This window comes from Zingiber officinale, chromosome 1B, assembly GCF_018446385.1.
Source record: "Zingiber officinale cultivar Zhangliang chromosome 1B, Zo_v1.1, whole genome shotgun sequence".
Classification (NCBI taxonomy): Eukaryota; Viridiplantae; Streptophyta; class Magnoliopsida; order Zingiberales; family Zingiberaceae; genus Zingiber; species Zingiber officinale.
Genome location: NC_055986.1, coordinates 118,195,850 through 118,213,146, shown reverse-complemented (window position 1 = coordinate 118,213,146; position 17,297 = coordinate 118,195,850).

Below are 17,297 nucleotides of genomic sequence, written 5' to 3'. Positions count from 1 at the left end.
ATGAATTGGTGAACCTTGGATAAGTTGCTTTCCTTGTTTCCGAATCATGCTTTGAAAGTGATTGAATTTAGGGGTTTAGGATGATTGCCGTGAGTTCTATGTGAAAAGAATTGGGGGACTTTGGTTTTCTTTTGAGGTTCTGCCATGAGCTTCACAAAGGAATAAAAAAAAAATTCGTTTAGGCTAATTGAGCATGAAGCATGGTTCTGATACCTTAATTTGGGTGCCGGGTAGAATTGTATGCTAGGGTTGTTGTGTTATGCATTCTATCCTTAATTTTTGCTAGGGATTTTGCCATGCACAGTTGAGTTTCCGGTTGGTTCTTTGCTGCCCTGTTTTGGATCATACCGTACAGATTGCTATGGTTACCTCATGTTGCTGCCGTGAGTTCATCTAAGGATACATTCTTTTGGCTTACTGTTGAATTCTTTGAGTTGTGTTTTATGCTTGAATCTCCTTGCCTTAAGATCATATTGTACAGAGTTAAAGTTGTTTAGGGATTAGTTTTGGACAACATATTAAAGAAGCCTGAAGTTGTATTCTTTTGCTTTACTTATAGCATGTTTAGAAAGTTTGAAGTAGCATTCTGTTGCCTATTTTATAGCACGTTAAAGAAGCCTGAAGTTGTATTCTTTTGCTTTATTTATAGCATGTTTAGAAAGTTTAAAGTAGCATTCTTTTGCTCTATTTTACAGCATGTTTAGTAAGTCCAAGTTAGCTTTCTTTTGCTCTATTTTACGACATGTGTAGAAAGTCTAAATTAGCTTTCTTTTGCTCTATTTTATAGCATGATTAGCAAGTTTGAATTAGCTCTCTTTTGTTCTATTTTATAGCATGATTAGTAAGTTCAAAGTCGCTTTCCTTCGCTTTGTTTAATAACATGCTTAGAGAGTTCAGATCTTCTTCCCTTGTGTATTTTCATATAGCATGCTTGGTTAGTTATAATCTTATACTTGTTAGAAATATTTGCAGGATTCTAATAAGTTCTAATAAAGGAGTATGAGAAGTATGAGTAAAGAAAAAGACTAAAGTCTAGTTAAAAAGAGATAACAAGTAAATTAAAGTAAGAGGCTAGTACTCGACTTCCGAGGTTGTCGTTAAACAAATCCAGGTGACCAATTCCGAGGTCTTGGCTCTGGTAAGACCGAGGTCTTTATACTCATAGGGCTGGAGGCTCGCTACGCCAGTCACTATTAGAGAGCGCGCAAAACAAAGATGGTACTAAGCCTGGGCCCAAAGAAGAAAAGAAAAGAAAAGAAAAGAAGAACAAGAAGAAGAAAGTGAAAGAGAAATTAAAAGATTAATTTCTAGTATAAGAAAAGTAAGAAGAACCAGAAGAAGAAAGTGAAAGAGAAATTAAAAGATTAATTTCTAGTATAAGGATATAAGAAAATGAAACAAGTTTATGCTTAGAATCAATAAAAGTTTAGTTCTTTAATTCTAAGCCTACAGTAGTAGTTTCATTACTTTCCTGTCAGTTAGTGAGCATGTTTAGTATTCAGTTTTATTTCTGTTTACCATGAGTAAGCTTTGCTTTAGCATTTCAGTTTCAGTATTATTGCATTACTTTTATGCACTTCGAGTTTTGTGAGATAGATTAGTACTTACTAAGCGTTTTCGCTTATAGATTTTTTTTTTCTTTCCTCCTACTGCAGATAAAGGAAAAGGTAAGATATGAAAGGGAGGCGACAGGATGGTGGTGGTGATGAAGGTGTGTGATGTCTGGACTATGGAGAGATCCAGAGGGTGCTACCAAACCTGCAGGACCTATTTGATTAGAGTTTATGCTTTAGTTCTTTTCTTTAACACTATTATGAAGTTTGTGAGATTGTAGTTGAGTTTATTTCCGCATATGCATTTAGTCACTTTAATTATTTGTGGAGTGATATAGTTGGTTGTTTTACTGGAGTAGTCCTTTCTTTTACTATTGTTTCCATAACTGCGTGGTTGTGAAAAATGTGTTCCAGTCGCCTGTGGCTGCGTATATATCTTATGTACTATGGATTTGGTCACCGGTACAGGGGAGACTCTGTCGAAATTTTTCAGTAGGGATTCCTCTAGGGTCGTGATAAATCTAACTGATTCTAATAATAGCGTCAGTGACACTAGTAAGTAGAGTAGTAGTTAGGTAACGGTCACGCTTAGAGAGTAGTAGTATGAAGGGTGGGTTGTTATATGGCCATACTGTAAGCCTTTTTTCTCCTTTAAATAGGGCTACAACCTTCTCTTCACCCGCAACCCCTTTCAGTTCTTTTTCTTCCTTGCCACTTTTTGTTGCTAAGGCCATGGTCGTGGATCCTCCTTTTTGGAGGCAACTTTTGTTGGACCAGGTGAGATCTATATATGAGTTTATTGGGTTTTTTTGCTCCGGCTACTTCAGGGGTTCAAGGGATCGTCTTAAGAGAGGAAGCTTCACAGTTCAAATATTCTATCCAAAGATGCAGGTGCTCTGAAGGACCCAAGAAACTTCAGAGAAATTTTTTCTACTTATAGGGGGGCAGCCAAATGACCCATGGGTGTTGTGTGAAGGGCACACCACATGATACCCTTGGGCTAAGATTGGTTGCTCCACTTGCTGAGCTCATATGGCTTGAGAGGGGAAGTGGTTTCTATATCTACTTTTCCATTATGGAATGAATCAATGTCCCCTCTTTCATTGCCCTTGAGCTCTTTTGCTTTTGTTGCTTTCTTCGTCCCGAGCAAAATATTGCCTCTTATGCGCCTTGACAAGCTCGGACGAAGTGGACTATTTCCCTCTCTGCTCCATGGTAAGTTTGAATCCAGTGGGACTAAAATTTTCTAAGTGCCCTAAGAGCTTATGCTTGTAATATTTGTTATCTATTTGAGGTCTGCTGTTCCTGAGGAAATGTGACGCTATGTATTTGATCAGATTCTAAGTGTAAAGACAAAATTTTGTATCTAATCAAAGGCTTTTATTGAATCCCTCTATCATTTACAATGTGGTGTTGTGTTCATCATTTCTTCATGTATTCTATGTATCATTTATCATAGCTAAGGTTATCTTAACTATTAGTATAGTTTGATATTATAACCACAATATTTATCTAACATAACTACAATTGCCCTCGTTAATAAAAATATTTTCAATAAATACCAAGTCATATTTTACACGGATAGCTTAACATTTATCACTCTTCTAAACCTTTTACTCTTAAAATATTCTTGTCTTTAGCCTGGGTATGGTCAAAAAGTTCTGTCCTTTCTATTTTATTAGGCCCAGCTGATCACGTTTTCTTTCAAAATTTTCTAATCGGTGATTGGTTTTCCCTCGGGTGAGAGAATGTTCGAAGCATTACCAATCCCCTCGCGATCCGATTTGTCCCATCCGATGTACCTACTCTTCTTTTTATGATGTTCTGACACTTACCTTTGCTGGCCGCCACGTCACATAGGCCTTTTGCCTTTCTATTGCGATCCTCAGCGTCTGCTGAGCTACCAACGTCCTAATCTGACGACCGTCTTGCGTTTTTCAAACCCTAAACCTTTCGTCTCCTCTTTAAACCTCGTCCTTCCTTTTTCCTTCTCTAGAGCTCTCTTCCTGTTGCTGTCTTCAACCAGTCCTCGTGCTCGCTGTTCCACGACGATCCCCTTTCTTGTCTTTAGTAAGTAATCCATTATTGCTCTAGCCCATACCTTTGTCCATGGCTGAAGAAGCAATTGCTCCTTGGTATGTCCATATGTCTTCTATCTTTGATAAGAATGCTAGAGTATCCATCCGTCACCAATATGAAATTCCTAAGGAATATAAAATCATACTCCCAACATCGAATGATCGACCTCATCATCCCCCTGATAACTGCGTGACTTTTTTCAGGGACCAGTTGATAGGGGGCTTAAGGTTCCCCATTCCCCCTTTCTTAATTGAAATAAGTCGATATTTTGATATTCCTTTGCAACAATTTGCTCCTAATGCATTTCGTTATCTATGCGGTACTTATATGTTGTTTCATCTACGAGATATTCCTCCCATTCCTCAAAATTTCTTCATGTTTTCCTACCCCAAGCTTTCGGAACCCGGTGTCTTCTTATTCCAGTCGAGAACTAAAATGGTCCTCTTTGAAGATATGCCATCGTCTCTTAAAGCTTGGAAATCTCATTTTTTCTTTTTAAAGTTTCCGGGACCTATTCCTTGGTCTCATGCTTGGAAATCTTTCTTGCCTCCCTTACCCGATGTTAGAGAGTTTCATCTCCTTCCTACTTTTCCTATTTATTGTGAGAAGTTATTAGGTCACCGGCTCTCGATCCCGAGATGGTTGAAGGTCGAGCTTCTATACCTATTTGGTTTAAGCCCCGTCAAACCCGATACTCACATTTCCTTAGGTAACGTCTTGTTCCTTTCTTTTTGCTTATAACTGCCTAAATTATTTCTCTGTTCTATACAGTGGAGAGTTTTTATGATGCTTTGATTGATGAAGAAATACGCGTGGAAGAAGAATTGCTTCAAGCCAAGGAGGCCGAATTTCTGGCCGCTATCGCCCCTCCACCGTCAATTGAAGAGCCGGCTCCCTTAGCCGAAATACCTAGCTCTTTTGGGCTTCATGAGACTCCAGGAGGTTCTTCTAGGGATCCTGCTGCGCAGATCCTCCTCGATCCTGCTCCCGCTATTACGTCTCCCGCAGCTGTCACTGTCTCCCCATCTGCCTCTATTCCTCTTATTGAACTTACATCCCCTGGTAGCTCTGATAAACCCCTAACTGAGATTTCTGCGGGCAAGCGTCTGGGACGCAAGCTAACCAGGGCTCCTCCTCCAAAGAGGAGGCTCATTCTCTCTGCCGAGGAGCTAACTTCAGCAGATTTTGTGTCACCTGATCTTCTTTCCGATGAGCCCACATTAGCAGAACTTTATCCTTCCTTGAATTTTCCCACCTCTCCTTTTCCTAAAACTAGTACTTCTGATGACGTTTCTTTTACTTTTCCTTTGTCTATTCCGACTTCAGGATCTCTACCCTCTCCGCCTTCTTCTTACTTGGTTTTTGCTCCACCATCTATCCCTACTTCTTCCTTCTCAGCTGGCTCTTCTGCCATTCCTATTCTCCCCATATTACTGGGGGGTTCTTTTGCTAGTTCTTGGGATGAGGTTCGTCCCCTTTTCGAGGGACTTTCCATTCCTGAAGTAATTGACCGCTTTTCTCACAAAGAGAATAAGGTATGCTTATATACTCCTGCCTTCTATTTTTGAGATATTATCTCACAGTTTTGAATATGCTCCCAGCGGTGGCTCGAGAACATGGGTTTCTCCCGACTATTACACATCTTATACACTGAGAACGAAAAGTTGCGACAGCAAGTTACCGAACTGTCTTCTGCCGAGTTTTCTGCTGCCGCCAAGAAGCAATTTGAAACTCAAATTGAGAGTCTTGAGGCCCGATTCAAATTGGTTACGGACCTTAATCAAGAGCTGACCTCAAAACTTGGCGAACTCAAAGAGAATTATGAAGCAGAATTGAGCGAAAAGTTGAAGGCCTTGCAACTAAAAGAAAATGAGGTGGCATCTCTAACCAATTCACTTGATTTAACAAAAACCGAAGTCGCTGCTAGGGAGAATGAACTGAAAACCTCTCAAATGGCGTTAGTGGTTTATAAGGAGCACGAAGATGTTCGGTACAAAGAACGAGCCACCGCCATGATCGAGTCTACTGAGTTCAACCGGCCGATTGTGAGATCCATCTTGTCTGCTTTTACGGCAGGGGCCAAAGGAGCAATTCGACAATTGGAAGAGGAGGGCTACTTAGCGCGCGTTCCTCCTCTCAATTTCCTAAATCGTCGCAGACTCATTGAAGAAAGACCTCCTGATTTGTACCCAAAACTAACTCTAACTTAATTTTCGGTTATTGTAGAGAAGGGGGATCGAGACTTTGCCATGATCCTCCAGCAAACTTATGTGTTTCTGAATGGTATCTCTGGATTGCTAATCTTACTTTATCTTTGGATAATTTGTCGGTTTCATGTAAATGTACCAAATGTCACTTGGCTTCTCAATGCTCAATCTTTCCCTGTGACTCACTCTTCAGTAACCCGGTCGATATATAAGTACCGTTCGATATTTCGATGGGACTTCCGATATCGATCGATTTATCTTAATCGACCGATTCTCCCCATTCTTCATTGACCCGGTCGATATATGTATAAGCATTGGTAGGTATCGTCCGATACTTCGAAGATACTTCCAATTACCCCCATTCTCCATTGACTCGGCCGATATAAGTAAAAACATTGGTAAGTATCGTCCGATATTTCGAGGGTACTCCCAATTATCCTCATTCTTTACTGACCCGGCCGATATAAGTATAAACATTGGTAAGTATCGTCCGATATTTCGAGGGTACTCCCAATTATCCTCATTCTTTACTGACCCGACCGATATAAGTATAAACATTGGTAAGTATCGTCCGATATTTCGAAGATACTTCCAATTATCCTCATTCTTTACTGACCCGGCCGATATAAGTATAAACATTAGTAAGTATCGTCCGATATTTCGAAGGTACTCCCAATTATCGGTCGATTTATTAGGATGGTTCGATTTAACCAGGTTGCTTCCATTAATCAATATTCAAGGCTTGACCCGTGCTTTGAATCTATATTTGTAGTACTAATTTTTGTTTTGTCTCATCAAGTTTCTTCAAAAATTATTTCTAAGGAAATTTTACGTCTTTTCCGAGGTAGCTTATTTGACTTCATCTCTTTCCCTTGATTTTATTCTATGATATTATTACCTTTTATGACGATTGACATTCTGAGCACCTTTTATTTCCCTTTCGTCTCTTGTGTTTAGAGATTTTAGCACAGGACTAGAAAAGGGACAAGGGTTTACGGAGTCTTATTCTGCTTCCCTCCGTCCATCTTTTCGCTTCTCAATTCCTTTTCTTCTAACCTTCTCTCTTCATGGCGGTTTTTTCTCCGGCATGGTTCCTCTCATGTTCTTCTGACCTCACAGATACAGAAGAAGTGGACTTACAGGAAACCTATGGTTTTTCCTCTTACATTGTCCGTCCTGCTCCTCATGAGGGTCCTCACCTTCCTCCCTTAGGATGTATCTCCATCTTTAAGGACCAAGTCTTGCAAGGTTTCAGATTCCCCCTTCACCCTTTCTTTTGTGAGGTTAGCCGGCATTTTGCTATCCCGCTCAACCAGTTCGTCCCTCAATCCTTTTCTATTCTAATGGGTTTCATTGGGGTATCAAAACTGTTGGATTTCCCCTTGTCTCCCCGTCTTTTTCATCACTTCTTCATTCCTCGCCGAGTAGATGTGGGCGTTTTCAAATTTCAGTCTCATCCTAAGGCCATTCTATTTAACCGCATTCCTCCTCAAGGCGAATGGTATCATAAATTTTTCTATATGCGTCTACCTTCTCCACCTCCGTTTTCCATCCAATGGATACATGATATGCCCCTGCTTCCTGACACTCAAGGTCTCCTCAATGATCCCTCTGTTGCCTCTGCCTTACCTAAATTGCGGGGAGCGAAATTCAGTTTGCCACACCTAATTGAAGAGGGCTTAATGTTTCCCTTCGGGATAGGCAACATTAACACTCCTTTGGATAGTTCCTTTGGTGAGTATAATTATTTTACTCCGCCTTTGCTGATTAGTATATCTCTATAATAATGATGTTTATCCTCTGTTGTTTCAGCCGATGCTATTCTTCCGTCTTTTATGTACAGGAATTCTGTTATGACCAAGTCCTTTATCAATAATCTCGGAGAACAATGGTTGTTGGCTCGCCTATCCGATCCCAATCCCTCTACCTTGGGCTTGCTTTCTGAAGAAGAACGACAAGCAGAGGGTGTCGCACTCATGGAAGAGGAAGAAGAAGAGCCTTTTGTTACTTTAGTTAAAAAGTCAAATCTTACCAAGGATTCTCCCTTTGGTGACTTCTTTGGTACTTTTGTGCAAACTCATCTTGTTCCGGCGCCTATTTCTTTTGAGAGAGGTAAGGCACCGACGACTCCCACCAATATCATCTCTAATCCTGCTCTTCGAATGATGAGGCCCGGTCTGCTTATCTCTTCTTCTTCTATTGTTTCAGCTTCTCCTGCTTCTGCCTCTGAGATGGCCGCTATCTCCCCTGTGCCTTCTACATCCTTGGCATTGGCCTTGCCTCCCTTGGCTTATAGGTCTCGAGCAAAACGAACACCTTGCCAGAGATCTTCTCCCATTGTCAGCCCTTCAGCCGTTAATGTTTCCACAATTACAACAACCCCTCCTACACTGCTACCTTCTATTCCCTCTAGTTCCTACTCTGCTCCTCCTGCTTCTACTGTCCCTTTTCCTCACATTGCCTCCTCTTCTTCTCCATCTCCGGCTTCCTCTAATCTTCCTCCTTTATTTAGAGTGGCTGCGGGCTTACCTTCTCAATTGGGACAGCCTTCTAGTCCTCCTGGCTATGGCACTTTGCAACTGCAAGGTTTATTGGCTGAATCCTGGTCACAAGGTTATGAACAATTACGAGGCCTTAGTCTCCCACATCGAGCGGATCGCCATAGTCATCAGGCAGTGGCTGTAAGTATTCCTAGTTATGGGTTTATTAGCTTTGTAACTATATCTTTAACCTACATTATCCTTTTATTTAGTTTTTAGCCACAAGTTTGCATATCGATCAGCTACTCACAGCTAAAGATCATGAGAACACTAAGTTGAAAGCTCAACTAGAGGCATTGAAGGCTGCTTCGCCCTCTTCTAGTAGTGATAGGACTCAGTTGCAAGAGCAGGTGGCCTTGCGAAATCAACAATTGGGAACCCTGAAGCAAGAATTGGAGGAATGTCAACAACTGTTGAAATACAAAGAGCTTGCTAGGAAGACGTTAGAATTACAGGTGGAGAGGTTACACTCTGGTCTTCGACTAGAGATTGCTTTGAAAGAGAAAGCTCTTTTAGATGCTTCTCAAAAAAGCCTTATTTTAGAGAAATTAGAGAAGCTCCATAATGACTATCTTTATGACCAAGCTCAGGACTTAGCCTCTCATGATTTCACTCTCCTACAGGAACAAGAGCAACGGAAAGCTCAAGAGATTGAATTGTCATCGCTTCAAAAGGAATTGGAGCAGCTTAGATCAGAGAAGAATGTTCTGACAACTCAGAACACCAAGCTACAAGCTGATTTTCAAAGTTATAAGGAGCAAGAAAAGAGTCGGTGGGAAGAATGGCGGCAAACTTACTTAAAGTCACCAGCATTTGCCCGGGAATTTGTTCGCAGGATAGTGGGTGCGCTAAATCATTCCGTATCGGGGGTTCTTCAACAGCTAAAAGAGGGTGGATATCTACCCAGGGAACCTCCCCTCTCTTTCATAAATCGCCGCAGGCTTAATGAAGAACTACCCTCAGATTTGAAAGGCCCTTTCCCGAATGTTTAAAGAATGTATTCATAAAAACTTGTAAAGCAAGAATTGACAATGAGAAAAAAGGTGCAGTTGGTACTGAGTAACTAAGTATTTGCAAGGTATAAGGAAATTTCAACACTTACTTGCTTCTTCTTCATGCCAGTTTGAGAATACCCCTTTTGGAATGCTATTGCTTGCTGAATATAAATTTTATTAAAAAATTCCTTGTTCATCCTTCAAAGCGGAGCCTTATCTTGATGGATTCTTTTTTAAGTAACCTCCCGCGTGCTTTGTATCTCCCCGAGGATGAATAATCTCAGTTGAGACTGGATATGAAATTGTATAAACCTATTGGTCTCCGAGCTGAATATAATATCCCAGACGACTTTTGAGTAAAGATTTTCACTTTCACATATCTAGGCTCCTCTATGGAATCCCCTCTCGAAATTAGGCTTCGAAGCCGGGAGATTCTCTGATTATTTATATCTTGCACGGGTTCAGAATCTTTGATCTCTTTTGTGAAGACTCGTCTGATGTATTTCATATAATTTCCCGATGATTCTGCTTCATATTGGTTTATAGTCTCCGGTTTCTCCTATGAAGGCTCGTCCGGGTTGCTTCATAGGATTTTGCCGATCGACTTTGGTTTATAGTCTCCGAGTCTTCCTATGAAGGCCCGATTAGGTTACTTCATAGGATTTTCTCGATCGACTTTGGTTTATAGTCTCCGAGTCTTCCTATGAAGGCCCGATCGGGTTACTTAATAGGATTTTCTCGATCGACTTTGGTTTATAGTCTCCGAGTCTTCCTATGAAGGCCCGACCGGGTTACTTCATAGGATTTTCTCGATCGACTTTGATCTGTCTTGGTTTATAGTCTCCGATTTTTCCTATGAAGGTCCGCCGGGTTACTTCATAGAATCTTCCCGATCGACTTTGGTTTATAGTCTCCGAGTCTTCCTATGAAGGCCCGACCGGGTTACTTCATAGGATTTTCTCGATCGACTTTGGTTTATAGTCTCCGAGTCTTCCTATGAAGGCCCGACCGGGTTTCTTCATAGGATTTTCTCGATCGACATTGGTTTATAGTCTCCGAGTCTTCCTATGAAGGCTCGACCGGGTTACTTCATAGGATTTTCTCGATCGACTTTGATCTGTCTTGGTTTATAGTCTTCGGTTTTTCCTATGAAGGCCCGCCGGGTTACTTCATAGAATCTTCCCGATCGACTTTGGTTTATAGTCTCCGAGTCTTCCTATGAAGGCCCGACCGGGTTACTTCATAGAATTTTCTCGATCGACTTTGGTTTATAGTCTCCGAGTCTTCCTATGAAGGCCCGACCGAGTTTCTTCATAGGATTTTCTCGATCGACTTTGATCTGTCTTGGTTTATAGTCTCCGGTTTTTCCTATGAAGGCCCGCCGGGTTACTTCATAGAATCTCCCCGATCGACTTTGGTTTATAGTGTCCGAGTTTTCCTATGAAGGCCCGATCGGGATACTTCATAGGATTTTCTCGATCGACTTTGGTTTATAGTCTCCGAGCCTTCCTATGAAGGCCCGCCGGGTTACTTTATAGAATCTCCCCAATCGACTTTGGTTTATAGTCTCCGAGTTTTCCTATGAAGGCTCGATCGGGTTACTTCATAGGATTTTCTCGATCGACTTTAGTTTATAGTCTCTGAGTCTTCCTATGAAGGCCCGACCGGGTTTCTTCATAGGATTTTCTCAATCGACTTTGATCTGTCTTGGTTTATAGTCTCCGGTTTTTCCTATGAAGGCCCGCCGGATTACTTCATAGAATCTTCCCGATCGACTTTGGTTTATAGTCTCCGAGTCTTCCTATGAAGGCCCGATCGGGTTACTTCATAGGGTTTTCTCGATCGACTTTTGTTTATACGAAAGTATAATACTTGGGCTAACCTCGTGTTGGCTTGTAATTCCCTGAGGGGAGCTGAATAGGTCTTTAGGATTTCCCCTTATTTTACTGCTTGAAAAATAGAAAAAAGGCTTCTCCTGCTACTTATTCAATTTGTATGAACCATATTTATTTCCTGTGTCAGTATTTATCTTGCTTGACTTTCACCAAAGAAACAAAGTACATAAACTGCAAGTATCTCAATTTGCCTGGGAATTCCAATAACCGTGAACATATTTAAAGTAATATGATCAAATCAAGCTCGATAAGGTTGCAAATGATTAGCGCTCCAAGGGCGTTCCAACATTCTTCCTTCGGCATCTTGGAGATAGTACGAGCCTGACGCGAGCTTTTCTATCACTTTATAAGGCCCTCCCCATTGTGGTACCAACTTGCTAACATCTCCCACAGGCTTAACTCGTTTCCATACCAAATCCCCTACTTGGAAGAATCTGGGGATGACCCTTTTGTTATAATTCTGTCTCATCCTTTGTCGATATGATATAAGACGAGTAGCAACTTTACCCCTTATTTCCTTAATCAAGTCCAGCTCCATAAGTCGTCGGTCTTTATTATCTTCATCATACAATTGTCTTCTATCAGACTCTACTCCTACCTCAATGGGGATTACTGCTTCTCCTCCATAGACTAATTGGAAAGGGGTGATTCCTGTAGCTTCACGAGGAGTGGTACGATATGCCCAGAGAACACTGGGTAACTCGTCTACCCAGCTACCTCCGACATGATCTAGCTTAGTTTTCAGTCCTCTAATAATCTCTCTATTAGTTACTTCTGCTTGGCCATTGCTCTACGGGTAAGCTACAGAGGTGAAAGCCTGGGTAATCCCATAACTTTGACACCAGTCTAGGATTCTATCGCCTTGAAACTGCCTTCCATTATCAGAGACTAATTTATGAGGAATGCCGAACCTGCAGATTATATTTTTCCATAAGAATTTAATAACTGCATCTTCTGTAATCCTAGCAAGTGGTTCTGCTTCCACCCATTTAGAAAAATAATCCACGGCCACCAACAGGAACCTCATCTGTGCAGCAGCCATAGGAAATGGACCCACTATGTCCATACCCCATTGATCAAAGGGACACGAGACTATAGAGGTTCTTAACAACTGGGTAGGGTGATGTAATATATTCTGATGCTTTTGACAAGAAATACAAGTTCTTACCAGTTTAGCGGCATCTTCATGTAGAGTGGGCCAGAAATATCCCGCTAAGAGGATTTTACGAGCCAAAGATCTTCCTCCTATATGACTACCACAAGAGCCTTGATGCACCTCCTGTAAAATAAATTGTGTGTCTTCTGTGTCTACACACTTGAGCAAAGGTCTGGAAAAATCCCTTTTATATAATTGCTCCCCCACCATAGTATATTGAGCAGCTCGTTTCTTAAATACCCTGGCTTGTTCTGTATCTCTCGGAAGAAGACCTTGCTGTAAATATAATATAATTTGAGCTCGCCAATCACCCTGAATTTCTATATCAGTCTGTCTTTCAATACAGGAAATTAACAGGGTCTGTTCCACTGGTCGATCAAGATTCCATGGTACTACAGCAGAGGCTAGTTTAGCTAATTCATCTGCAACCTGATTCTCCGATCGAGGAATTTTTTGTATGCTCACATCTTGAAATTGAGACTTCAACTTATCGAATGCCTCAGCATATAACTTGAGCCTGTCATTATTGATTTCAAAATTACCTGATAATTGTTGAGCTGCTAGCTGAGAATCAGAATATATAAGGACTCGAGCTGCTCCTACATGCCGAGCAGCCTGTAAACCAGCTATTAGAGCTTCATATTCAGCCTCATTGTTGGTAGCTCTGTAATTTAATCTAATGGAGAGTTGAAGTCTATCTTCTCTTGGGGATATAAGAAGAATACCAATTCCACTGCCTTGTCTAGTTGCAGAGCCATCCACATAAACTTTCCAGGTATCTTCTTCTTCTAGGCCTTGAACCTCTATGATGAAATCTGCTAGAGCTTGTGCCTTGATGGCTGAGCGGGGTTGATATTGGATGTCATATTCCCCAAGTTCGGTTGTCCATTTGACTAGCCGTCCTGATGCCTCTGGGTTGAGCAATACCCGTCCGAGAGTGCTATTGGTTAAGACAATAATTTCATGTGCTAAGAAATATGGGCGCAACCTCCGAGCAGTCAATATTAGAGCATAAGCCAATTTTTCTAGTGTAGTGTATCTACACTCAGCTCCTTTTAATAAATGACTAGAAAAATATACAGGTTGTTGCTCTTTTTCTTCCTGTCTGACTAATACCGAGCCTACGGCGTTTTCATTAGCCGACAAATATACCCACAGAGTCTCTCCTGCTATAGGTTTAGCCATCACAGGGAGGGTAGCCAGATAATCTTTCAATTCTTGGAAAGCCTTATCACATTCCTCATTCCATTGAAACTTATTAGCTTTTCTGAGTATTTTAAAGAAATGGAAACTACGATCGGTTGATCTAGAAATAAATCTAGACAAGGCTGTGATTCGGCCTGTCAATCTTTGAGCTTCCCTCAGGTTGCGGGGTGGCTCCATGCTCTACAATGTCTTGACCTTGCTCGGGTTGGCCTCTATCCCCCGTTCGGAGACCATATATCCCAGGAATTTTCCTCCCTTCGCGCTGAACAAGCATTTGCTTGGGTTCAACTTGAGCCCATACTGTCTTAATGTCTTGCAAGTCTCCTCTATATCCCTGCACAGATCAGCAGCTTGAAGAGACTTAATTAAGATGTCATCAACATATACTTCCATATTCCTACCAATCTGCTTCTGAAAGACTTTATTCATAAGCCTTTGATAGGTTGCTTCTGCATTCTCTAGTCCAAAGGGCATAACATTATAACAATAAGTGCCTTCAGATGTTATAAAACTAACATTTTCTTGATCCTCTTTGGCCAAGGGGACTTGATGATAACCTTGATATGCATCCAGCATGGAAATATATTTGCATCCGGCAGTAGAATCAACCAGTTGATCAATCCTGGGTAAGGGATAGTAATCCTTCGGGCAAGCTTTGTTGAGATCTCGAAAGTCAATGCACACTCGCCATTTATTTCCAGGTTTAGAAACTAATACCACATTAGCCAACCAGCTTGGGAATTGCACTTCCCTAATGTATCCGGCCTCCATAAGCTTGGTTATTTCTTCCTTGATAATTTGATTTTGCTCCATGCTGAAACTCCTCTTCCTTTGCATGACCGGGCGGGCATCCGGAAAGACATGCAAGGAATGTTCCATGACAGCAGGAGAAATGCCCGAAACTTCTTTGGGAGTCCAGGCAAATACATCATTATTCTTTTTCAAACATTGCACCAATTCAGCTTTAAGATCAGGATCAAGATCGGCTGCAACGTAGGTGGTAGTTTCTGGCCGCCCAGTTTGGATTTGAACTTCTTCCTTCTCTTCATAAACCAGGACGGGCTGCTTTTCGCGAATGGCATTAACTTCCATTCTTTGAATCTTCTGAGCGGTGTTGGTCTCGGTTCGAATGATTTCTACGTAACATTTTCGGGCTGTCTTTTGATCGCCCCGTACTTCTCCGACCTGATCCTCTACGGGAAATTTAATCTTCTGACAGAAAGTAGAAACGACCGCCTTGAACTCATTCAGGGCAGGCCGACCCAATATCACATTATAAGAAGATGGAGCATCTACCACCATAAAATAAGATCTCCTGGTTCTCATCAGGGGTTCCTCCCCAAGAGAAATGGTCAACTTTATTTGCCCCAGAGGTTGCACTTCATTGCCTGTGAATCCATACAAAGGAGTTGCAATCGGTCGAAGTTCCATTGGATCAATTTGCAGCTGATCAAAAGCCTTTTTGAATATAATGTTGACTGAGCTGCCAATGTCTATGAAGGTACGAGCGATGGCGTAGTTGGCTATCACAGCTTTGATGATCAATGCGTCGTCATGAGGTATTTCTACCCCCTCTAGATCTTTGGGCCCAAAACTTATTTCAGGACCGGCTGCTCGTTCCATGCTGCATCCTACTGCATGAATCTCCAATCTTCGGGCATGTGCTTTTCTGGCTCTGTTAGAATCCCCATCAGTGGGTCCGCCCGTAATCATGTTAATATTACCCCGAGCAGCATTGTTTCTATTCTCTTCCTGACGAGTCATCGTGGTTTCGGAAGGTGCTTTATCTGATACTTGGTTGGTACCAGCTGGGACCGGTATTGCTTATGGTCGGGTTCCATCCGGGTGATATTCCGGTTTGAGCGAACTTTGCTGCCTGGGGTACTGTTGCCTGTAATAGTTCTGCCTCTGATAGCGCTCTTTATTGACTCGTCTATTTCTCAAAACAAAACAGTCATCAGAGTGATGACTGCTAGTTTTATGATAAGTACACCATCTCCTTGGTGCCTCCGCCTGCATCTCTACATGTTGTACAGCTTGTGGACGATAATCTGGTTGCCGATGAGGTGGATGAGTGGTTCTAGGTCCTCTTGGTGGGGGTACTGGGGTTGAAGCCTTCTCCTTCGCATGAGTAGGAGAAGAGGGAACACCTTCTTTCCTACGAGCAGCTTGGACTTCTTCTACGTTAATGAACTCAGTGGCACGTTCAATCAGAGAATCAAAATTAACAGGAAGATTTCTCACCAAATCTTTAAAGAAATCATTATCATTTAGACCCTGAGAGAAAGCACTTACTAATATTTCAGTAGTAGCATTAGGTACATCTATAGCTACCTGATTGAACCTTTTAATATATGTCCGGATGGATTCTTTAGACGCCTGCTTAATTGAAAATAGGCTCCATGGGGTCTTATGAAACCTTTTGTTGCTGGAGAAATGATGCAGAAAGACTTTCTTGAAATCTTTAAATTTTCGAATAGACTTTTCAGGTAATCTTTTGAACCAGCGCTGTGCTGCTCCCCCAAGAGTAGTGAGAAACATCCGACATTTCACCCCATCGGAGAATTGTTGCAACAAAGCTACATTCTCAAATTTCAACAAGTGATCTTCCGGATCTGAGGTTCCGGTATATTCTCCAATTTGCATATTCTGATATCGCTTAGGAAGTGGGTCATCTAATACACTTTGTGAGAATGGGGAGATGACATTTTCTGGTGAACTATCACTGGTTATCATTTTAATCTTACGCTTCTCTCTGTCCGGCGCCTCACCAGAGGACTCTTGGAACACAGGCTTCTTACCCCCTAGATCCAAGGGAGTGCGAAGGAAGGCTCGTGGACGCCTGGTTGGAGAAATAGTAGCTGGAGGAAAATACAAAGGTTCTTCTTCTTCCATCTCCTTTCCTTTTCGATGCTCAGTAGTTGATATCGCCGGATGATGAGCCGTCGGCAGAGTGGCCCCAGTATGAGCTTGCGGTTGTTGTTGCTGTTGTTGTAGGGCTTTCTGAGAGGAATTAATGGAGATCCTGCCGGCGATCTTATCTAGGTTCAGTCCTTCAACTGTTAGTGTTCCCACCATTTGATCCTGTCTGAGAAGCTGACCGTGAAGGAGATCCGGAAGAAGGAAACCCACTGTAATGACGAAGACTAATGCCGGTGAAACCTCGACCCGAGAAACCCAAAGCGGATCGGAAGAAAACCAGAATCACCGAAGGAAATCTGCTAAGTAGGAAGAAATCCCCGTCCAAATAGGAGAAAACTGAACTTTCAAGCTCTCGAAGCTCCCTGCGCACAAGAGACCAACCAACGCTATCGTCAGTGACATAAGACCGGGGTGGGAATCCCTGGCTAGGCCCTCCGACGCTCAAGTTAGTGATCTCGCTTGATGTCCAGGAAGGAAGAAGATGAACAGTAGCCAGAAAATTAGGGATGCCAACTTACCTAGCCAACGGAGAGAATTCCCCCTTTTATACCACTTCATATAACCTCCGTAGTCATGAAGTGGACCCCGGTTTGTTAGAGTTCGTTATGACATCAGCTGCGTACTTGGGGAAGATGATTTTTAAGGAATCTTTTTTGTACCCCAGATGTACCTTCTTTGTCGTTTAGCGCCTGCAAGACAATCTAAAAGCATATTTCCCGCCAAAATATATATCTTCTATCATGA